Source organism: Gymnoscopelus braueri, assembly GCF_963280865.1.
Source record: "Gymnoscopelus braueri genome assembly, chromosome: 8".
Lineage (NCBI taxonomy): Eukaryota > Metazoa > Chordata > Actinopteri > Myctophiformes > Myctophidae > Gymnoscopelus > Gymnoscopelus braueri.
Window position 1 is genome coordinate 30,446,514 of NC_137609.1, and position 25,685 is coordinate 30,472,198.

The 25,685-nt window shown below is 41.6% G+C and overlaps 1 protein-coding gene across 1 annotated transcript in view; it reads right to left on the reverse strand.

The window, feature by feature from the left end:
• The window catches only part of fstl4 (follistatin-like 4), a gene marked incomplete at both ends in the record, with an annotated part of 288,121 nt that overhangs the window by 42,253 nt on the left and 220,183 nt on the right, over nucleotides 1-25,685 (reverse strand). The window lies entirely within an intron of this gene.

Genomic DNA, 25,685 nt, shown 5'->3' on the forward strand with positions numbered 1-25,685 from the left:
ATACACTCGCGCACACAGGCGATGCGAAACAACTTCGGCGCGCCAGCATACACACACAAAGCAAACAGGCTCGCGCGCGCGCACACACACACGTTGTAATGTCGGTGTTTACATCATGGCAAGGTAACTTTATGAAAAAGCAACAGAGAGAGGGAGAGACGGTGCATCTATATACATAATGTACATATGGATATTTATATATATTCTACATATACATGTTATATAGTAATACACGAGAGAAAGACGGTGGATCTATATTAATAATATACATATGCATATGGATATTTATATAAATTCTATAGATGTTATTATATATAAATACATTGCACATTACAATTATTATTGCAATACACTGTTACATATCATAATATTACACATTACAATAATATGTATTATTATGTATATTATATCTTATACTATTACACATATTGTATTAATGATGTTTTATATTATATTATATTATATATTATTACATATCATAATATAATATCATCGATGTTATATGCTGTATTACAGTACATAACACATATTTAACTTATATCTACAACATAAATATACATACTATTATGACATGAATGCATACATATTTACATTTCTTTTTAAAACATATATAATATACACATCAGCCATAAATGAGCCAGTCTTCACAACGCCTCTTTCAAAGGGGTTCGCCATGTTTTCATTTGTATCCCACGATTTTGTTGCCTAGGGGGCTAGGGGCCAGGGCAAGGAACGCAACCCCACGATCCGCCTCCCTTAAAAGAGCCATAATTCCCATCTCTACTGCCCACTCTGTGCTGCAGCGACACGGACACAGAGACAGGGACACGGAGGGACCAACAAACGCAAAGCCCTGTGCGCGGCTGGTGTCGAGGGGGGCGTAGCCCCCCGAGACTCTAGTTTATTCATAAAATAGAATCATGCTCTTCATGCCTTTGCTGTCTACTCTGCTGTAGCCTCACAAGTCAGTCTAAATGCTTCGCTCAATAGAGACGGATGACAATCTCAATTGTTAAAACTGGGTTGAAACAATTAGAGAGTAAAAGAAAAACTGCATTGCAGAAACAATCAAGTCTTTAGGGCGGTCCCTCATATTGGGTCAGCAACATGATTGGTTTACAAAGCAGTTTCGGTAGGCGGCTAATTTCAAAGAATTTCAGACGTGTCTAATGGTGCTGCATTTAATGAATAAAAAGGTATTGCAATCTCTAAGATGGGAACCATACTGTATGTCCAAAAATGGGAAGGAATTCCATAAAAAAGGGCAAACACTTGATGATTCCAAAGTGTTCAATGTAAGACAGTAGGCTGGTGTGTCTATCCCACCTGTTACCACAGGTAGCAGTGTCTTTTATGCTGTTCATCTATTAGTAATACATCCAAATAAACATATCATCATTCCATAAAGATTTCATATTCTGTAGCAGCTGCCATGTTCATTTATCAACCCATTCAACACGCGAGAAGAACAGCGCATGATGAAATACCCGTGCGAGATTCCACACAAAGCCACAGCTTAAGGCAATCAGTTAACATTCCAACCCTTCTTTTTGAAGTATTACAGTGCTTGAGATGTTTGCTTGTTTTCGTGTGTAGCTTAACAACTAGGAGAACAAACCACTAACTGGTTCTGATTCCAATAGCAATAGACTCTGGGGCGCCAAAAATATCTAAGAACCCAAAGCATCCAAAACAACAAGTCGGTTATTTTCCTATTATTCACCATGAACTGATGGCAGCATGATGTATTGTATTGCATCTGCCAAGTGTTTTTTAAAGATCGCTTGTATAATAATTCTGCTTATTTATAAATGGTGTACAATGTAGTGTAACAAGGTATGATGTATAGCTTCAGCATGAGGTGCATTCACCCTAGGGCCGCTTGCTATCACAACAGTTCACTACCTTTAATTATTGGAAGACAAGTACTGTATATATTACAATATCAAGGAGAACCCTGTGGCTGTTTCCCCTCACAAGTTTCAGAGTATTGCTGCGAAAGGTATAACAGGCCTTGGCTTCAACCACGGCTCTGCGAAATCCCAATGTTATCACAGCGATTCGAAATCCAGGGTCAAACGTTTCTTTTGTTAATCTGTCAAACTCTGTCGGGAGATACTTTTCAGCCCGCAAGGCAAAGCATGTTTGTTTGTAAACCCATTATAAAAGGATATTCGAATACAATTAAAGAGTTATTAAAGAGTTAACGGTGCGATAGAGAATATTCAGCCACTAGATGTCACACTTCACTGCAATTTCAACACTTTTGTTGCGAAGGTTTCCTTATTTCCCGGAGTCATATCTATAAGGCAGCACTCACACAGCTGCCTCCAAGCAGGGAAAAAGGGTACCTTCCTCAACAAAAATAATGGCAACCATTAGCTTACAGAGGTAAACAAAACGATAATTTTCAATGCAATACATTTTTTGTAATTATTACATGTATTTTCCCTACATAAACATGTTCATTAATCATTATCACCTTTAACAGAATAGAAAATATGTTCAAAATGAAAAAAAATAAGAGACTAAAATGTATTGAAGCAATGAATTAAAACAAAATAAACCCAGTATAAGGCAGCGACACAGAAAAAGAAAGAAGAAAGTTTTCAACTTTGTTATAAAAGAACTGAGACTTGTAGAAGACCTGCAGTTTTCTGTGAGTATGTTCCAGATTTGTGTAGTGTAGTGTTCAGTCTGCCAGAACATACATGCATGCAAAAAAAGACATGGATAACCACCTGGCTTGTAGGCTATATCGAATGACACCTCTCTTTACACACACTTTACAAAGGCTATTGCTTATTTGTGCTCACTATTTCTTATTCATTCCATACCAATTCTAGTAACAATGGCAGAAGAAATACAAGGACAGTTCATTATGGCTGCTTAGGCTTTTGTACACAGTAACATGTTGTTCTGTAAATGGCGTACTGTGTATGCACAATAAAGCCTTCACTCGAGGTGAGAAATGCAAACCTAGCGAGGCTGTCAGACACTCGCACGTCACAGAGTGTTACCTCACTGCTCAGCAAGTACACCGACACCATGTCTAATAGGGAGCAATTTGACATTAACACAAAATAAACTTCAGCATATTAAAGGGGTATATAAACATGTTTGGGGTCATTTTAACGTCTACTCAGGATTTTGTGAGAACCCCAGAGTTGAGTTGCTTGGTTCAGTATTTAGATATTTGATTCATTTTATCAGACACGCCCCCTTCCTATACAAACCCATTGTAATTTCAAACTCCATTTTAACCATGATGGATTCATCGAAAACACCCGTCCTTCGTTCTGGTGACTGATATTGATATTGTCCTTCTGATGCGTGAGAGGGCTAAGTTTTAACTTTTTTTATATTTTTTTAAAAATACAACAAAATAAAATGAAAAAAATAGGCCCCTCACGTAATTAGAACGACTATATCAATCACCAGAACCAAGGACGGGTGTTTTCGAATCTACCATGGTTAAAATGGAGTTTGAAGTTACAATGGGTTTGTACAGGAAGAAGGCGTGTCTGATAAAATGAATATCAAATATCTAAATACTGAATCAAGCAACTTAAAAACTTTCTGGGGTGCACACAAAAGCCTGAGTAGATGTTAAAATGTTTGAAAACATGTTTGAAAGTGAAATATCCCTTTAACACAAAATAAATGTCAGTACATATTAACCCCATTTATTCTTTAAATTCCCTCTCAAATACACATCATATACACCCTCCATCTCTGTGCACAACATCTAAAACCTGTACAGAACCAGGTCCAGGAATAGGAGGCTGGCTGAATGTAAAAAGGCTTGCTTCCCTTCATGCACACTCACAAACGCTCTCTAACCTATCTGAGGTTGATCCACTGCAACCTTTTCAGTGACTCTGCCAAGACAATGTGCCATGGACATGCACACAGCCTGTCCCTATCAATCTCCTTTTTGAGGTTTTTATGGTTTCCATGTGTTAACCTTTACCACTGTCAGAAAAAACAGACTAGATTGGTATGCATAGCCATGACTTAAACCCCTGTCTAGTGAGAAGTTCGTCACACAAAGAGATTTCTGCAGTTCTCAGGAATTCTGAATAAATGTTCTGTAATGGGATTTGCCATGTCCAAATGAATCATTGAAGTCGCAATGTATTCAAATGGATGAATGTAGCTCATGATGATAGTTGTGACAACTTGAATACAATTTTGTTATCATTTATATGATAATGTATATCGAAAGCTTATTTCATGGGGAATTTAATGATGAGGTTTGATTTTCAATGCCATCTCCCTAGACAGAGTTAGATTAGAATTGCTTTTAGTAACCCAAATTATAAAAATCGCAGAATCAGCTTCAACAGTTTCATACCAGAAATACATGTTCACAGCTAGTATATCTGCGATTTGGCCCTTTTTTACTTTGCCTAAGACATGTCCAAAATAAAGTTGCCAATTCATTTCACTATATTTTCAACAGCTAAGGTAATCCAATGAGAGAATATACTGCATAAGAAAGATCATATGTTTCTCTCTCCTTACCTACAATAACAGAGGCAGTTGTAGAATTCTGTACTTCAAAAGAAGAGGCATGGATTTCCCTGCCACCCCCCTGGTTATGTCTGTGACCAGACAGAAGTATCATCGGTTGATAGATCAAGAAGATTTATTTGTCACTAGTACTACTCATACAGGTCCAAGCAGAGAAACGCAAGTGTGTGAGGACCGCACAAATACTGTGCAACATCAAAAGTAACAACAATAATAAACTAGAAGTCTCCGCCAGCAGACCCGTGCTATTTTAATCAAACTCAGACTTGTTGTGCTTCCACCATGTACTGAGCTGCCAGGAGATAGTCTATGTCTTTAGCAAAACGGCCATCACAAAGCAAAAGTAAAATATTTTCTGTGTGTGATGTTTTTTGCTCTCTCTGTTTTTAAACCACCTCGGCCATAAGGGTACTTTGATGGGTTTGCCAACTCTTCAAACTTGTCGTCTTGGTAGAATGCGCGTGGTTTTTGGTGTTCTGCAGGGGCGACTGAATATGTAGTGTCTGCATCTAAAAAATGTTCTTCTTGAAGCAATGTGTCATATGGGAGTCCTCGTAATTGACTGGTTTGTTCAAATGCTTGTCTGTCTTCTTCATTGTCTTGAACAGTTTCAGCAGTTGATTGGTGTGGTTGATCTATGTCAGTTTTCTCTAGTGCTACATAATGTATTTGATCAAGGTGGCCAATTGTTACAGTATTAAGACTTCGGCCTTGTTGTGGGATCAATTCAACTCTATAGTCCTCTTCTGTGTTACTGTTGTAGATGAGTATGCTTTCTTAGCTTTGGCCTTCTGTGCCTTTGCTTCTTCATCAGGTTTCAGACGATGATTTGCTGCTTCTTCAGTTTGCGTAATGGGAGTTAGTTGCATTGTGTGATCTCAGCTGTGATCTCTGTTTGTACTGGAAAGTACTGTTCCTGTCTAAGCTATTTATATATTTATATTACATATTATGATGTCACTTGAAACTTGACCAATGTTAGGTGTTCTCAGAGGGACACACACACGCACGGACGGGTGATTTGTACTGGAAGGTACTGTTCCAATCAAGACTGATTGATCCTGTCTTACCTCACTTCAACAAGCAGAAATGGCTTTTTGAAGTGACACACCTATTAATAGGATTTTATTTCGTCATGCGTCTCGCTAGCCAATCAAAAGCATTGGTGACAATATATTGTCACGTGTCACGTGAAGTTTGACCAATGTTAGCTTGGCTGGGGGGGGGGGACACACGGGGGACACACACAGTGGGACAGAACGAAAACATACTCTCCACCTCCGGCGGAGACAAAAATCACGCCCAGTGTGAAGTGGGCGGTGTGGTCATCACAGTGATGGAAGAAGTGATGGAAGAAAAGTAATATTGTGGACCAACCATTGTACACCCCTAACTTAAAAAAAAACATAGATGTGTTTTTTTTAACAACCGGAAAGTGGGCGGTGTGGTCATCACAGTGATGGAAGAAGTGATGGAAGAAAAGTAATATTGTGGACCAACCATTGTACACCCCTAACAGAAAAAAAAACATAGATGTGGTTTTTTTTAAGTGCATAGTCCTATTTATAGGGCTATGCACATGTGTCATGTTTCACTAGCCAATCACAGTCCTGAATAGACTGTGATTGGCCAATCACGGTGCAGGGTTAGGGGGGTACAATGGTGGCCAATCACAGCGCAGGGTTGGGGGGGTGCAATGGGACCCCCTGTCCAAACCTCACATATAGGGGCGGTTTCACCGCCCAAAAACTGTGCGCCAGCCCTCTTCTTCTGAAGCAGCAACTTTGTGCTACGGTAATGTGCCACGATTCTACAACATACTACAACTCAATTACCAATTTTTTTCCATATCCTGGTTTCCACTCCACTGTCACAAGAAAGTCCAACATCTGGTTATTACCAAACAGAGGGGTTCTCAAAGTGTTCCTTGAGGGGATCCAAATGGACCCCCATCAATGACTTTGACCCTTACAGGTCTGTAACTCTGAGAGTGTACACATTGAACCAAATTCCAGAGTTATGGGGGTCCTTGTCTTAAAAGGTTTGAGAACCAGTAGGAGCTGTGACTGCTGAGTTCAGCTCCATGGAGCTGTCCATGGTCCTGATTACGAAGCCTGCTGAACTGTCTATGGTCCTGAACCCAAAGCCTGGTGCTGATCTGCTGAACACAAAACCTGCTGAACTGTCCATGGTCCTTAACCCAAAGCCTGGTGCTGATCTGCTGAACACAAAACCTGCTGAACTGTCCATGGTCCTGAACCCAAAGCCTGGTGCTGAAAACAAAACCTGCTGAACTGTCCCTGGTCCTGAACCCAAAGCATGCTGGCCTGACAGCCTGTTACACACTCTATTGGATTGGTTCTCAAAATTTGTGAATATAGCATCAAAATCTGTCATTACTGGGGTTGAGCCCTATGCACGTAGGTATCTCAATATAGGCAGATCGGTTGTTGTCCAGAACCGCCAATCCGACCGATACACCCATACACCCATACATAGGCATAATATGGAGATCTGGTTGTCCAGAGTCGCATATATAGGGTTATTAACAAAGTTATTACTTGAGTTTTACTGGTTTGTGATCACAGGTCCTCTTCAACGGTTTGTTGGATTGTCTTCGTCTATTCATTCGAAGAGTAATGATCAGACTGATTAGGCATGCTTTCATTCATTGATAGTATTGCATTTATTTATGTATTAATAATATTGCATTGTTCTGTGTATTGTTATTAATGAATCAGTCCAACAACCTTGAAATAATTATTTATTCCATGTGCTCTAGACACTATGATGGGTTTATTAATGACGGAAAAGGAAAGTTTAGTTAAGTAGTGCTGTTGGTGTGCAGACATTTAGAAGCAAGCTAACAGACATTTGTGCTTGTCAGTTCTGCTGTTTCCTCTGCACCACAAGGTGTTGGTTTGACAAATCAGAGGTACAACAAACAGGATTTTGTACTGGGATACTTTTGTGGGGAAAAAAACAGCTCAGTTCCAACCATCTGGTCTCGTCTTAATACTGTCCTTTTTGATCTGTTTTTAGAGATAATTTTTCATAGCATCTGTTCTTTATTACACAACACGCAGAAAATGTGGAAGGCACACCAGTCACAGAGCCGCCAGGACACACAAAACTACGCTTTTATGACTTTTTTCTTGCTGCCATTTGTAAGTAATGATGACTTTGCAAGCTACTGTGCAAACGTACAGAGTTACCTACTGTGCAATCACACACAGTAACACACAGTGTTTATTCTGAGTACAGATAAGGGTACATTTCTTTCCCCCCCAGAGATAAATGAATGCTTAGGATCGTGCGTGTATCTATACATAATTCTCAGTTCTTAGGCTGCTTACCTACAAGCCCATGATAATGTCAGTTATGATTATAGCTCTGCGTCTGATGTCTGGCATAAGCCAACAGTGGTCAAAAGACCGAATTACCTGACCGGACCTACATCAGAGAATGTCTGATAGACTTTGAAATTGTTTGCGAGGAAACTTTGGGCATACAGATCCAAGCCTTCCCAATCCACCGGTGTTGAAAGACCGTCGGACATGACCTGTCTACTTCATGTAGCTCTCCTGGAGATAGAGTCATCACTGCTGACAGTCAGGTCTGTCTGTGGTATTTAAGATTGCCTACGGTATGATACGCTGCCAGATCCAATGAGGTCATAATTCTACAGAGCAGCAATTTGGGTGACAGGGTGGCCTGTGAGACGGATGCAGATAGATGAAGAATGAAAGCATTGATTTGACATGGCTTGGGGGTGGTGTTGATGGTGGTGTGTGTTGTGCATTTTAACTAGTTTGCCATGCATTCCGTAACAAAGTGACATAGGTTATTTAATGTAGACTATCATAATGCATTGGTTGATATAGAACTGTGAATAAATGAATGTAGAGATAAGATAGATCAGATATAAGTTGTATAGAGACAGATATGATAGATATACATTTAATTTAAAAAAAGGTTAATGAAGCAATAATACACAAGGGAGTGAGTGCTACAAGACAAGGCTCGATTTATAATTTAAAAAGGTAGGCCATACGGTACTTAAATTTGTTGTACAAGAGCTAAAATGGCCAATCAACAAGCTACATATTGCGATGCTATTTAGATTATTTGTATTATTATTTGAAAAACTTTGAAAATGTTACCAAATTATGAACATCAGGGTCAATGCGGCTAACATACATTTTAATGAAATTGTTAAACTGTGATATTATCAAACATATCAGATATATCAATTCCCAAAAGGGAATGTATACATTTAATATATTCTGACCGGAAGCAGGGATGCAATATATCCCCACAGAATGGGCGTGGGGTGCTAATAATGTCAAATCGATGGGACTGGAACATTGACTGTCTGGGTGGATAACTTTTAGCAGGCTTAGTATTCATTTATTCATTCACAAAACAAACATCGGAACAGTGAGCTAAAGTCTTATCTGTTGGTGCATTGATTTGTAAAAGTGTATCCGTCAAAAGAACACTCCCTTTTAGATTATGGATTTCCTGTTTGTCAACTGCAAAAAGACTAATTCTGCTCACTGACCTTAAGTTTGAACTTCTGTATTCATACTCAACTGGGTGTGAAAATGTAACAGCTTATTCTAAATTCACCATAATCAGCCTCACAAACACTATGAGTTACAGATACAGCCTAAACTTTGTTTGATCACCATCCATACAACTGAATAATCTTATTCCTAGTTTTCTTGCCCCTGTACTGAATTTATTGCTGAAATAAAATGACCGAATTTCCTCTTGGGGATTAATAAAGTTTTCTCTTCTCGGCCTAAACTAAAATTCCGTTGACAAAGCAGCATTTTTACATCCTCTGCTGTTTGCCAAAAAAGCAGAGCTGAAGAACGTTTTCTTTTTCTTTATGTGTTGAGATGTCTGTTGTGAAATGAGTCCTGATGCCTTGTCAACATCCAGTCTCAATGCTCTCAGATCGCTGTTCCTCGAAAGACGAGGGAGACGCATGAGAGACAAAAAATGTCCTTGTCTGTGTGCCAAGAAACAAGGACTATTGTCACTGTTATCCTAAATGTTAATCCTTTATTACAGCAGTCCTGGAGCCAGCGCAACCCATTATGTTTTGCTCTCCTGCTTTGGTACCGCTAGGCCCAGATCACAATTATTTGAGCTAATCACAATACTTTGCATAATCGTGTAATCGTTTCCAGTCATCTGTATAAAAATATCAATGAACACAAATGCCATATTTCCATCATTAATTCCACATCGCCTGTCCGTGCTCTTTTAACCACTTTCAACACAATTAAATAATGAATCTCAATTTATTGTATGACAATTAATCAACAGCTTCAGTTTCACGATCGTGACAGCCCAAGGCTGCACAGAATCAGTGGCATGAAAAATAAAGCAAGCCGACGGCACTGAACTGAGGTCAACTGAATTGGATTTAACAGACGGAAAGAGAGAAGAGAAAGGATTTGCTGTTGCCATGGGCTGTTTACTAATAGGTTCGTCTGCATCCCTGCAGCCTCTGTTCTCCAACCTCATCTAGGTGAGCCAGACGAATGGGATATCGTTGCTGTTGGGTGGAAACCTTGTATGTCCAAAACCGTTACCTTTCAGAACATGTAAAAAAGTACCTGTGTTCCAATAGATGATAATAATGATTTAGTCACAAGCTTTTCTTAATACTGTCATTGGTTCAATATTTGTAAAACACAGACGCACTTAACTAGCACTTTCACATGTTTTCAAAAGTAGCAAATAATAGCCGACCGACAAGCTTACAGGTTGTGAGCTTGTAGATCAGCTATTTTTACTACTTTTGCACGACAATCTGGAATGACAAAGTAGGGAATTCCTTTATTTTAAAACATACAAATAAAATGTTGAAATATGGAGATACAAGGTTTCTGCCTGATAGCAACGATATCCACAGGCTCTCCCCTGGCTGGGGAAGGTTAATACAACATTATATACTTAATGATTCCTATGCTTTTGTAAACCCATCTCCCCATCAACAACAAAAAAAAACAGCCAGTCTGTGCAGGTTAGTAATTGACTTTCTTGGGATTCATGAGCACTATTGATCGACCAGTGCCGCTCATTGCCATGTCTGGACTGTTGAGGCTTGAGGCACAGCCCTCACCCAGAGGGAGGACACAAACTCTGGACACAAACTCTGCGTTGCATACGCATGCGTGTGTGTGTGTGTGTGTGTGTGCAAAAAACTCCCATATATGCTGGGCGAAGTACAACAATGTGCAAACACAGCAGCAAGATTCGTGAGTTGCTGTGATAGGAGAAGGATATCAAACGGAACACAACCACCCTAAAGACTAATCATTGTGTATATTCCTGCACTATACCTGCACCCAGTGATCTTGGTACATAGAAATTGATCAATTGAAGATTCTGACTTTCAAATGTACATATTTTTTGTTTTGATTGTATTGCTGTATTGTTGTATTGTGCTTTCTGCTTTGGCAATGTAAACGTATGTTTTCTCATGCCAATAAAGCCCTTTGAATTGAATTGTGTGTGTGGGGGGGGGTATGGGGGGGGGGTAATATAGGGTGAGACAAAGAGATAAGAGGGAGGCCTGCGAGAGAGAGAGAAAGGGTGTGTGAAAAACTTAGTGAGAAAAGCAACGTAAATGGTGAGAAGAGAGCCAGCGTGGTGGTACAGTAAAAGAGCACTAAGGGAATATCTAACATGGGTTGTTAACTCGCAAAAAGGTAAAAAAGAAACAAGCGTCTTTCCCCTTTTATCAGACCAGACTGATCATCAGCTGGTATAAGGCTTTGTTCAGACTACAGGCAAATCCGTGTTGTTTCTCAGATATGATCTTTCGGTGTGCACACAATTTGCAAAGGATAAGATCGGATCCGTCTATTCAGACATCGTCAACCTATCTTCGCTAGTTGCTGTGGTAATGATGTAATGATGCTACAGTATAGGCGTGAGTAATGCTTAACTTGCACTCTATCGCACGAAGGTGTCGCTTGTTGAAAATAGCCGATCAACAAGCTTAGAACACGTCGTGACGCGATGCGTATTTTCACTTTCACTTACACTGTCATTCAAATAAGTATCATGCTTCAGTGTCCAAGTGTCCAGACAGAGACACATCTTTAGAAGATGCAGATATGATATGAATTGCATTTAAAACCACCTACGACTGTGATTCAAATCTCATTTACAAAGATCAGTTTCCTTATGCCCCTCCCAACCCCCCCCCCCCCCCCCCCCTCCTTTTTTGCTGTTCAAAACATCACAAATCTGATTCAAATCTGGATAGACCAAAAATACCATTTATGCTGTCAGTCTGAACAACAACACACTAAGACACCCAATACAACACCCTGCAGTCTGGGAAAACAATGAAGAGAGAGACTGACAGAGGAGGAGGAGGAGGGGGGGGGGGGTGATATAGAAGGAAAGAGACATATAAGAGAAATGAGACAGGCAGGAGACAGACGGAGTAGGAATGAGGCAGACAATAACAGACAAAAAAAGAACGAGATAAAAAGAGTGGGAGATTGAGTGGGAGATTCAAAGAGACAGGAGAATGAGTAGATAGATACTTTATTTGTCCTTGCGGAAATTCATTTTGTGCCAAGCAGTCATCAGGATACAACAAATCACAAACACATAACATAATTACAAAATACATACAAGCTAGACAAGGCCACCAGTCATGGTTCAAGAGGCATCACATTACATTTTATGCACAGAACTGAGATGGGGCCTGTTTGTTCAGGAGTCCTATACTTGTAGGGACAAATGATCTTGAAGCCCTAGCCTGCAACATTGGCACTGTGTACAGTCGTCCTGATGGTAAAAGGTGGTATTGACTGTATAACGGGTGCGTTCTATCCCTAGCAATAGCTCTCCCCTTCCTAAGCACCCGGGTCTCATACATTGCTGCCATACTCTCATGTCGTACCCCAGCTATCTTGCTGGATACATTGATGATTTTATGGACTTTTTTCTTATTAACACATTGAATGCCAAAAACGGTCCGGACCGTTTTTGAGGGTCCAAACGAGAAGTGCCGAAAACGGTCCGGACCGTTTTTGACCCAATTCTATTTTTATACATGTGGGCCACGTGGGGCGCTAAAACGAAACTTTGACATCACCCAAGCAGTTTCTGAGAAGAAGAGGCTGGATGTGGCTCCATGTCAAAAATCCTTCCGGTCGGCGTTTTCAATGTTATCTCCTTGATTAAAAGCTTAATATCTCCATTTCTTTTTAATGTGGTGGAAACGAGCCGTTTTCGATCGGCGATCACGCTGCAATGGAGGGTCGCGTTGGAAATATTATTGTTCCAGGCGTTAGTCGGGACCCTCCGCCGTCTCGCACGCACGCTTTGTTTACATGCACTTCCGCGTCAGGGCTTCTCACAGCACGAAATGTATAACGCAAGTGGATGGAAGAAATGCTGGCACTCAACGTATAATATTTTAATAAACCTCTGGCACCCAATGTGTTAACCAATGATAATGAGCCATACCAGGAAACAAAACAGAAAGTCAGTGCACTCTCCACGAAGGATCGATGGAAGAGTACCATTACACTTATTTCCACGTCATACTGTCTCAGTCTGCGCATAAAATGCAGCCTCTGCTGACCTTTCTTATAGATGGCATCAGTGTTGGAATTCCATGTCAGCTTGGAATCAATTGTTGTACCAAATACTTGTATTCCTCAACAGTCGCCAACCCATCCCCATCAATAACTATTTGCTGGTGTGCATCATGAGCACTAGTCCTAAAATCAAATATAACCTCCTTAGTTTTCTTAATATTCAATTGAAGGAAGTTACTCTTGCACCAACCAGCAAACTCATCCATCCACTGTTCTTCGGTAGCCTATCTCATCGTTCTCAATCAGACCAACAATAGCTGTGTCATCGGCAAATTTAACAATACAGGTGTTATCTGAGTCAGTACAGTCGCTTGTGTACAGAGTGAACAATACCGGTGAGATCACGCTCCCTTGCGGAGCCCCCGTGTTGGTTGTAATAGGGAGAGATATTGCTTTATTCACCCTGACATGTTGTACCCGATCAGTCTCCACCCAACTGATGATATTGGTGTTAACACCCAGGTCATACAGTTTCCCCATCAAAATATGAGGTCTCATCGTGTTAAATGCCGAAGAAAAGTCTACAAAAAGTACCCGAGCATATCGTGTCTTTTTAGGTTGGTCTAGATGATAATATATCTTATTAAGCATAAGAAGAAGAGCGTCATCAGTGCCCCTCCCCTTTCTATATGCAAACTGCAAGGGGTCCATTTCATGTTGACTCACATTACTAAGGAGGTCATTTAAAGTAATGCGCTCCAAGCTTTTGATTATCAATGATGTCAAGGCAACTGGCCGATAGTCATTAAGGACTTTGGGATTGGACATTTTCGGCACTGGAACTATAAGTGAAGTTTTCCACGCTTTTGGAATGTAGTGCGTATCTACTGATAACTGGAACATGTGTATCAGTACAGGGCTGAGCTGTTCCCTACACTCCTTCCTTAAGCACATAACCCCTTATCCCATCGGGACCCGGTGCTTTGCGTGGGTTAATTCCTTTGAGGGTTCTACACACCTCCTCCTCTGTTATTAAAAGTGATTGACCACTGCCAAATTGGTCCTTTAACAAATCACGTTCAACAGAAAAATCTGAGGTATCAAATCTGCCATAAAAGGTATTTAATTCATTGGCAAAAGACAGATCGTCACTAGTGTTGATGACCTCTTTCTTTTCTTTTATTCCTACCATTGAGTGCGCAAGAGAGTGATAGAACAAGCGCATTGGCGAGAGAAACGTATACAGAAGAGCATCAGAGATCGCGCTGCAACGCATCACGCTGCTACGCATCACGCTGCTACGCTAGTGCTACGCATCACGCTGCTACAGCATCAGAGATCGCGCTGCAACGCATCACGCTGCTACGCATCACGCTGCTACGCTAGTGCTACGCATCACGCCGCTGAGGAGAGGACTTTGAACACAAAGGACCTTTTCAGGTCACAAAAAAAAATCCCTTTGTTTTTGCTCTGGGGGCACCACCTCCTTTTTTGTGTAGAAACAGGAACTCGGTTTGGCTCCTCCTCTTTCTAAGTCCACTTCCTCCTGGGTGCTCCTGTGTTTATTCCTACTAACAACAACACTACATATTTAGGGTAGTGGTGCTGACAGATTCTGCAGAATCTGTCTTGAGAGATTACACTCTGCCTAACGCCCACAACATCTATGACTTTCCCCAGCAGGCCCTATGAACCCCTCGAGTTTGTTCTCAATAACCCCCGAAGGGCAAAAACAAGTGCTTTGAGGGTATCAGGTAATAGTTCTGTCCATGACTCTCTCTCTTCTCACATCCTGCTCTCGATGAAGATGACGCAGCTGTGATGAAGCTATCAGTACTGAGTATGTCTGACACCTCTTATCACAGCAGAGATTATGTGTGCAGTGCACACACACACAAACAAGATTTAGAGCACGAAGAAACGCACGCACACGCACGCGCACACACACACACACACACACACACACACACACACACACACACACACACACACACACACACACACACACACACACACACACACACACACACACACACACACACACACACACACACACACACACACACACACACACACACAGACAAACTGGGGAAAGTAAACACAGTTGGTGGGGGACGGGGGTACAGCATTGTGTAAACAGAGCTATTTTATGTCAACTTGGAAAAACTGGCTGCTAGTTTTTATAAACATGGTTGGTGAGGGTAGCTTGGTATAAAGCTTTTTTTATATAAAGCTTTTGAAACAAATAGCAGAAATCTCTCAGGGTCTCTCTCTCTCTCTCTCTCTCTCTCTCTCTCTCTCTCTCTCTCTCTCTCTCTCTCCTCTCTCTCTCTCTCTCTCTCTCTCTCTCTCTCTCTCTCTCTCTCTCCCTCCCTCCCTCGCCCTATCTCTCTCCCCCTCGCTCTGCCGCTATCTCTGAAATAGAAGCTAACCGAAGTAATGCAAATGTACGCACAGAGCTCAAGTTTTCATTAAAATTTGACCCTAATGCATAATGTTATCCTCATTACGTTTCATTAAGTAAATTGAGATTCGGGCATTAATCATTAAGCTCATCATTACATGACAACTAAGTGCTGCTAACTAGGTTTGATTTGCCAGCACTGGCACTCAATATGTTCCTGCAGCGGTGCCAAGCTGCTTAGTAATGGTGCTTAAAGAAATAAGGTTTACAAGAGACTTCTAATTGGTGCAGCGTTGGTACTTGAGCTACCAATCACATGCATGCCATGTTTGCCCAGGCAACGGTCTGTGTTTTGTAGTCAAGTGTTGCTACGCAACTAGGGCTGCAAATATCTATTATTTTCTTAGCAATTATTCTATCGATTACTTTTGGGATCGAGTGTGGTTTTTATTTTATTTTCTACAAGTCTACAAGTAGATCGCCTATTTTAGCAATTTTTATAGGGATGCCAGGTAAAAAGTTGCCTATTGCCCTATTGGACTTCGCAGTCCATTTTTGCTCCTCAATTAATCGCTGATTTTATTATAATCAATAATTGTTTATAATACATTAAATCGATTAGTTCAATTAACCATGTTGCACCCCTACATGCAACGATTATAAACAAACACATTGGGCTGTTTCTGATCCCCATGCTAGGTAGGACAACAGTGTTCACGATGATGCTCACTTACAATGACATGCTGATGTGTATACCTTTACATTGTGCAATACATGAGGAAATATATCATTTCATCCTGAGCCGATTTAATTACATTTTTTCATATATTAATCTTGATCCGTGGTTAACCTTCTTTTACGTTTAATATCACTTTTACAGTACCTTAACTTGCAATTATTATACCATGTAGTTATTAGATAATGGCCATGTCCCTACCTAGACACTTAATTCAGTTCATGTCTGCCTCAATATTAACCCTTCCTGTACCTTCTCAATGTTACAGCTAGATTATCTGGCTAGCAACAGACTGATTTCAAATGGCTTAGTATAGGGGAGAAATGATTGTCTACTTTAAATGAATGTCACACAAAATGGAATTCATGGCTTCTTCTTGTTTGTGTCGAAGTTAACATGTTGTTTTTATTTGGCAAAATATCAATTTGTATTTAATACATTATGCATTTACCTTCTAACGGTATTGTAGAATTTTAGTGCCCTGAACTGGGATTGAACCCCGACCTCCAACTTACCACTCTGGCACGCAATGGGCAACACCAAGAGAGCTAGCTTCCTTACTTAGAGGAGCGAGTTACGGCCAGGTCTTTTTGTGGGGTCACTACAGTATGTATGAATTCACACTAGTAACATTTCAGTTCGGAACTCCTTTAAAAAAGGGGAACGGGCAAAAATCACATTTTGCGTGAGTGATTGAGTGAGTGTCCAAAATTGGATATGCCTGGTCTAAATGTATTGTACAGTACAATGCTAGTTGAGTTCTGTATGGCTACAGAGAAGAGAAGAGAAGAGAAGAGAAGAGAAGAGAAGAGAAGAGAAGAGAAGAGAAGAGAAGAGAAGAGAAGAGAAGAGAAGAGAAGAGAAGAGAAGAGAAGAGAAGAGAAGAGAAGAGAAGAGAAGAGAAGCTCCAGTCATTTCACAGCAGCAAAGTCACAGCAGCAGCAAGAAAACTAGGAAAAAGATAAATCACTAGCAGAGACATATGGTGATCAGTGAGTGGACCTGCCCACTCCATTTACAGCTACAGTATTTGCACTGCTGCGTGCTGTAAATCTTCTAGGGGAAGACTGTGACCTACAGGTCTGGAGAACATGTGGACAGGACTCTCACAGGGACGCCATGGTGACGACAAATGATCTCTGTGCGACGCATCGTGAGCGCTACAGAACGCAGCCTGCTCTCTGCAGGCGATACGTGCAGCTCAATCTCTGGTCATTTTGTTAACAGGCTGCATATTTTCTTTAACGCTCTCTCTCTCTCTCTCTCTCTCTCTCTCTAATGTAACAAGTGAGTTTTTTCGCACACTTCCTCTCAGGAGCTTACCACATCACACGCACGATGTATGAAATATTTTGACTCATCCTTCGTCTCTCATGTTCCACTCTTGCTGTCGTGTCTGTGTGTGTGTGTGTGTGTGTGTGTGTGTGTGTGTGTGTGTGTGTGTGTGTGTGTGTGTGTGTGTGTGTGTGTGTGTGTGTGTGTGTGTGTGTGTGTGTGTGTGTGTGTGTGTGTGTGTGTGTGAGAGCATGGTGATTATTCATGGGTGGGAGATGGGGCTGAGCAATAAGTGAGTGACTCATTAATCACCCAGGATGCAAACCCTTAATCTCCTCCACAGGTACAGGGAAATCTACCCCAGCCTTCTCTACATCGCTCAACTCTCCCTTCCCTTCCCATCTCTCTCCTCTCCTCTCTCTCTCCGTAGCTTCCTCATCTCCCTTGTCAACGTCCTTTGCATCTGTCTGTCTCTCTCTCTGCCTCACTCATGCCTGTCTCTCTGACAGTGTGCCTCTGTCTTTCTGGTGATGTTCTCTCACTTGCAGTCTCTCTCTTCCTTGTCTCCCCATTCAGTGCAGTTCCATTCATTTCAAAGCAATGTGTGCTATTGCTGTGACAGGAGGATGTCATTGCTGACATATCTACATTTGCACATTAGACAGACCCCCCCCCCACTCGCTGTAACATTGTGTGTGTGTGTGTGTGTGTGTGTGTGTGTGTGTGTGTGTGTGTGTGTGTGTGTGTGTGTGTGGGTGTGTGTGTGTGTGTGTGTGTGTGTGTGTGTGTGTGTGTATGTGTGTGTGTGTGTGCACACGTGCGTGTGTGTCTCTTTCCCTTCATTGTTCTTCCTCTTAAAGAACACGTACACATTCTATACTGTCATTATCTATTTGCAGCTTTAGCGATATATTATGTGGCCATCCCACTTCAAGGCCCCCCTAAAAACTACATAATAATCCGACTTTTGGTCAAAAATGAGACAAACACAAATGTTTTATCTCCGATGATGTCATTCAGAACTGAAATCAGTGTGTAAATATGAAAATAATGAAAATAATGAATTAACATCAAGTCAGGTTTATCCTCCAATTCATTATTTCACATGGGGAGACTCACCACTGTTAAATCAAATGTGCTGATCCTGTACGGTCCGCCCTTCACTTTACGATTGTGCAATAACGTCACAAGATCAATCCCTCACCCTAGTCAAGTCCAAATAAAAATAGATTAACAACAAAATCAAGTTAAAACGATTCCTACTATTAAAGTATCTTAATTTTTCTTTGGGTCTGTGAAAAAATAAAAAAGTCGTAAAACAAAGATCTCCAGGAAGTGAAGTGTTTCAAAGGAGATTTTAGGGTTTGTGTTTTTAACCACGTCAAACGGTTTAGTTGTACATACTGTAGGGAATATAGTGTGTGTCAGTGTGGTTAACTCATTCAGTGCCATGCTTATTTATGGAATTTTGGCTCTGAGTGCCACAGCCAAAATTCATTGTAAAAAAAAGTGCTTAGGAGCCGAGATACAGCCTTTTTCCAGTAAGAAGTTAAACAAAGAGCGAATGGAGCAGCAAATCTTCAAATCATCATATCTTGGGTTCTGAACATTTTTCTGATTTTTTTTTTTTTTTTTTCATTGGACGTCTTAGACGTTCTGTGGCACTCAGGGCTTATATTAGCGGACGTCTTAGACGTCCAGTGGCACTGAATGAGTAGACAGGTGACATTTGGTGAGTGAAATTCCAGGTATTTTTTGTTGTATACTATATCTCTCTGATCTATTTGCAAGCTAGACTTTTCTCTCAATGAGCTTAAAATGCAATGATGAGCTCTAAAAAGTGCTCTAAAAAGTCTCGGCATTCTATATTGTACCGAAATGAATGGAATCCATAGCTTCCTTGAAAATAATTTAGCAATAACACACAAGAGGGAATGCTTCATGGTGGTTATTGGCGTGGCTATTGGCGTGGCTCTGCAGCGCCATGCTCAATCACCCTGCACAGCCGTGCCAATAACCGCGATGAAGCAGGACCTTGGATGTTTTATTGCTTTTATACAGCATTGCAATGTAGTTCAATCTTTTAAAAAATATATATATGGGTTAGTAAAGTAAAATTTAGCTAGACTGCAATTCTGTCAGCCCTCCGCAATCTGAAATAGTTCCCCATTGATTAGCCTACTGTTACTCTAGGCGAGCACCAGCTGGATTGATCCAGAACTTATCACGGAGTCAATACTTTTACCGCCGATTTACCCATTGGTGTATTGTGGTTATTGGCACGGCACCACCAAATGCCTCTCGGAAAAAAATCGCAGTGCACAGTTGGAACCAGCTACAGTATGCCTTGGAAAAAGATCGGCAGTAATTTACACCGTGAAACACAGTCAATGGGCTAGACATGCCACCCCACCAGTATGGTCCTTGAAAGAATTGCCTCAGCAGACAGTTTTCTCTCTCTCTCTCTCTCTCTCTCTCTCTCTCTCTCTCTCTCTCTCTCTCTCTCTCTCTCTCTCTCTCTCTCTCTCTCTCTCTCTCTCTCTCTCTCTCGTCTCTCTCTCTCTCTCTCTCTCTCTCTCTCTCTCTCTCCCTCCCTCTCTCCCTCCCTCTACCGCTCTCTTATTCCTCTCCATAAGGTTTTGCCTCATCGCCTGCCCATCTCTCTTCTCGATGGTACTCCTTCAGTGGCAGAGCCCTTAACGAGTCTTGTTAGGATCAAATAGAGAAGTGCAGAGCGAGCCTTAGGAGAAGGAGGTATGGTGTAGAAAGAAGAGATGAGAAAAACTGCCGCTCACTTCAAGGTGTACAAATAAAGCAGCACTGTGAAGGTTTGACAGGTGGGCTTAAGCAGCCACATGAGGATTCAACAATATGAGGTCACCCACCTCCGTAAAGCACTGCAGCTGGGTCCATTCCTTCAATATTAGAAATAACGGATGCTCCTGGAATTGTTTTATTTACTGTATATACGATATATATACGATATATATACGATATATATATATATATATATATATATATATGTGTGTGATATGGTAAAATAAGAAATGTGTGTGAAATAAAGTTTCACTTTCAAATAAATTAGCCTTAAGGGTGTTCCCACTGTGTCAGCAAACACATACGATCATTATTTCAAGCCCACTGTAGAAGGAGAAAATTCCCCATTAATGAACGACAACGTGAGGAGACCATTCCAGCAATTAGCATAGTATTTGCTGTTGACAACTATGTTTGTCTGCAGATTTTTTTTGCCACCTATGAAGCCAGGCATCTGAGGAGGAAGTCTATTCTCTCTCAGGCATCATTTAATGGCCAATTTTACAGGCACCAGGCTGCTAACAACGGAGCACACTTCTGAAGCGGCGTTACTCCTATAAGCACCTGAGGACAGCACAAAATGGACGGTGGCAGATTCACAGAGGACATGTCTCAGTAATGAACTGGCAAGCGGTTTGCCAACGCGGTATAGGACAGAACTCGCCTTACTGTGCCGTTCCCTTTCCCTCAGGACATCTGACTTACCTATGGGGAAAGAAATAGATTAATTGCCTGTCTGGGAGGGTCACAGGCATGTTTACCGTTGGACCATGTGAGGTTTTGGACGGAGCTGAGTTTAAATGAGGATTTGATGGAACTTTCAGTATACAGTATAATGCAAACTCATACTAAAACGTATTCGTGACCAGGTTGTGGTGACCTCTATCCTTTGAGGCAGAATCCTTTGAAACAGGGCCAGACTGTGACCAAAATTCAGCCCTGGCATTTTGGTCCGAACCGGCCCACCACCCCCCGGGCCGTTTTGTCAACGGGGGGGGGAGCGTTTCACTGTTTCAGCCGAGCCCTGCACATGAACTCTGCAGCCGCACTGAGGCCCCTGCTGGAAAGCATCCCAGCCCAAACATTAACGTAACTAATAATTGGGCCGCGCGACCCGGAAATGACCGTAATAATCCTAAAACGGGAGCGTTTTTTTTTTTTTTTTTTTTTTGGGGGGGGGGGCCAGCGGCCCACCGGGCATTTGGTCGGTCCGCCAAATGGCCAGTCCGCCGCTGCTTTGAAAGCCATATTGTACCATAGGGTACAGGTCATCTATTTGCCAACACAGGTTAACCAAACCTAGCGTCCTTTCTTCTGGACATGTCATTATTGCTGAAAATGTTTCCCCCCCAAAAAAAGTCCAAAATGTCAAATATATTCAAACAATTTATAAATCTTCTTTTCTGGCAAAAGAGCAGATATAAAAGCCCACAACTTGTCACATCACGACCTGTTGTGTTGAACTTACATAATGGGTATTTTGCTATTCATTGTATGATGAAGTATATAGGGCTTAAGTGGTTAAAGGACTATAGCTAATTTGTCCTGTTGCATTCCATGTTTTGAGTTCTCAAGGTTTAGGAAAATGCAACCGTGTCACGTTATCAAATTGGATTACATTTTTTTTAAATATTGAAATATTTTCAGCAAAGGAAGTATATACAACAACAAGCATTCAATTAAGTCACAGAATGTCACAATAAAACCAAACCAAGGACACAAGATAATAAGAACGTTAATTGAATCATTCAGTGCTCATGGACACACAGGACACCTTAGCGCCAAATGGGCTCAACGACAGACACAACAAACTTCCCTTCTTGTAACACCCTTGTGTTCTGTGGTGATGGACAGACCCGTTGAAACCACACAATCACTGCACGTGCTGCATCGACACCTATTATGAGGATTCAATCTTTGGAACTACGCTATACAGTAGTAGTGTTTGGAACTAATGATCAGGTGGCATAATGGGATAGGTGGCAAGCGTTATACTTCTGCATTCTTCTTGTTATTCTTCGTTTACAACGTGAGTCTATGGGAGCGTCATAACGCTCTGGATACTGTGAAGGCTGAGGGGCATGGTGATTGGATGCTGCTACTGTACATTCCAGCTCCTTGACTCAAAGGACGGCTTCACACACACACACACACACACACACGCGCACGCACACACACACACACACACACACACACACACACACACACACACACACACACACACACACACACACACACACACACACACACACACACACACACACACACACACACACACACACACACACACACACACACACACACACACACACACACAGAGCTTGTTAGCTCAAGCTTCTCATGAACTATGCACAGCTACCCTGGGTGTGTGTGGCAGCCGTGGAAGAAAGACTCCTCACCAGCTCAGCACAGAAAGGACAGAGCTGGGAGGCAGGTACTAGCACACTTTGGAATCAGTGACTTTTGTTCTAACCAATAAGAATAGTCTCTCAGCCTAGTTAGGCACTGGACTTTCAGTGAGTCAGGCAGTAGCTCCAGTGAGAGTCCAGTATTATTTTGTAACGACACAATTTCTGTTTGTTTTGGTTCTCAATAAAAAGCTCCTTTGACTGCTGGTGATATGGTACTGCATGTAATCAATATTGCCAACCTTTTCTGGCCCACTTGAAAAGCTCCAAAGTGTTCACGGCCCACTCATCTGACCACTTAACACGACTGATCAATAGGGCAGGAATGTATTTGTGTGTTTGTTCAATGTCTGACTGACATAGCTACACTGCTTCACCTGAGGTGCAATAAACTGTCATATTTGTGATGGAGTTTGTCAGTGTGCGAATTTCTTTTTCTTGATATGTGCACAATATATTGGAAGTTCAAAAGGCCAAGAAAGTAGTTTTCTTTCAACTCCAACTTGGCCTGAGAGGCTTAAAAGAAACGAGCTGCACAAGCTAATCTCCTAGACTTGATGTGAGGGCCAGATTCATTAAAGTAATACTCTCATCTGATAGCAGACTGGGATCTCTGACAATCTGGATAATCTTTCAGACCCCCTTCCTACTCTCCCTCTTTCACTCTCTCTCTTTCCCTCCCTGCCCCCCCGCCCCCCAATCATGTTGCTCGATCTCACTTCATTTTATTATTATATTAGAAGACATGTCTCTTATTATACACTGCAGAGGCACTTTTTGACAGGCTTGTCTAAATGGTCTGTGTGGTTTTAAAAGGGTCTTTGGGCATTTTTGGAGGAGGGTGGAGAGGATTAGTGGCCATGCAGCGCAACTCTGCTCTGCACAATCCACCACTTGACCTGCAGCACATGGTCTACAGGACAGAATGCATAATGAGACGGACTGACTGTGTGTGTTCATATAAAACCAAACCATTATGCAGATACACGTACACCTGAGCGTGCATGTACTCTCAGATGTATATAGGTTAGGTATACATAATGTATGTATACATAGTTACGTACGTACATCATTCATAAATAAACCTGACTTGTGTATTATACAATATGTGAGCTAATTTTAAATTAGTTTATATTCACAAAGTGAACATAAAACTTCATAAAAACAACACACGCACGCACGCGCGCACGCACGCACGCACGCACGCACGCACGCACGCACGCACGCACGCACGCACGCACGCACGCACGCACACACACACACACACACACACACACACACACACACACACACACACACACACACACACACACACACACACACACACACACACACACACACACACACACACACACACACACACACACACACACACACACACACACAAGCCATCACTAATATAACAATGCTATTTTCTGTTTGAGAGTGAATAGCTCACATCCGTTTCATTTACTTTCACTTCAAAGTGACTTGCTGGAACAAATGCAGCAGGCTACTGGACTCAACTAATTGAAGACTGCTGCCAATTTCGGCCATTGAAAGCAAGCTTTTCAATTAATGGAAACGTAGCTAGCTCCCTATGCTGTATGTGTCCGTGGGGTTTTGCTACTGTTGTTCTTATGACAGCAACACATACAGAGATACAATGATGAAATGTCACTTGGTGGTATAGCAAGAGTTGAATCATGTGGATCTCAGGATCCACATGGGAACGGCGTGGCTCCCATGTGTATCTCAGGACTTCATGTGGCCAGCGCGTCAGTCGTCTATGATGTATGACTCCAAATATGGGCACGGTTTCAGCCTGATCTATTATTATACAATTTGAATATTTCAAACAATATAAAACAAGAAATCCATGTGGGTTCTAAGTTAGCCTACTGGCAGTGTACATAAGAAGCTTAGCTCCGGACAAACACAGACACACACACACCCACACACAGAGGGGCTCATTCCCAGCAGGCAAACCATCCAGGCACAAGGCCAACAAACCCCAAGGCAAATGCGCATCGGAGCAGTGACCACTGCAACACCCCTTTGCCCCAAGGGCCGTGTGTGAAGGAAACAAGATGCGCTATGGCACTGAAGCAGTCTGATCTATGATGATTGATTCCCTTCACACTGTGAACTACCTTAGACAACGGACATCTATGACATGACAAAGCAGCAGAATTATATATTGGATGTGAGAAAATAAAGAAAAAGGATTGAAGAAAAAAATAAAGAAATACAGTTGTAGTGAGGATGAAGAAAAATAAGGAAATACAGTGGTACAGTAAGTGAAGCATACTGTAATGGGGATAAAATAAAACAGTAGAACTAATTGAACCGAAGGGTATTCATTCTATCTGCGTTCAGTTACCGAATGAATCATTCTATCTGCATTGACCAAAGCACTCAGCAAGGTTCCAGAAGCATTACAGAAACTTTCAATGTATACAAAATGAAGCTTGGACTGGCATGAGCATTCACAACGAAGACAACGGAGAACATCAGTGAAACTAAACATTTTCACTAAAATATTGATGAGGCAAGAATCTGAAGAGAGATGAGCGTTGAGCATTCTAGTGAGTTATGTCAGTAAAAACACAAGCCAAGTTATTGTGGAACATCTTGCTCCCATTAGTATAAGACATGTAGGCTAATTCTTAGCCTACCATTTCTGGTATGAAGTTGTATAACATAGCTGTAAAGGCCCCCTAAGAATAAAACAAAAAGGACCCCGGCCAGTGTGTGACACATAGACACACAGGCTGAACCTGATACCATGGCAAGTACAGTACTCTAGTGTACTTACTTTTACACCACTAGAGTCATGTATGATACACCAACTTGGGAGAGTTCAGGGATCTCAATTGTGGTCAAAAAGTGGGCATACAGCGCTCGGGTGGCGCAGTGGTAAAGTGCCTGCCCACCACCACGGA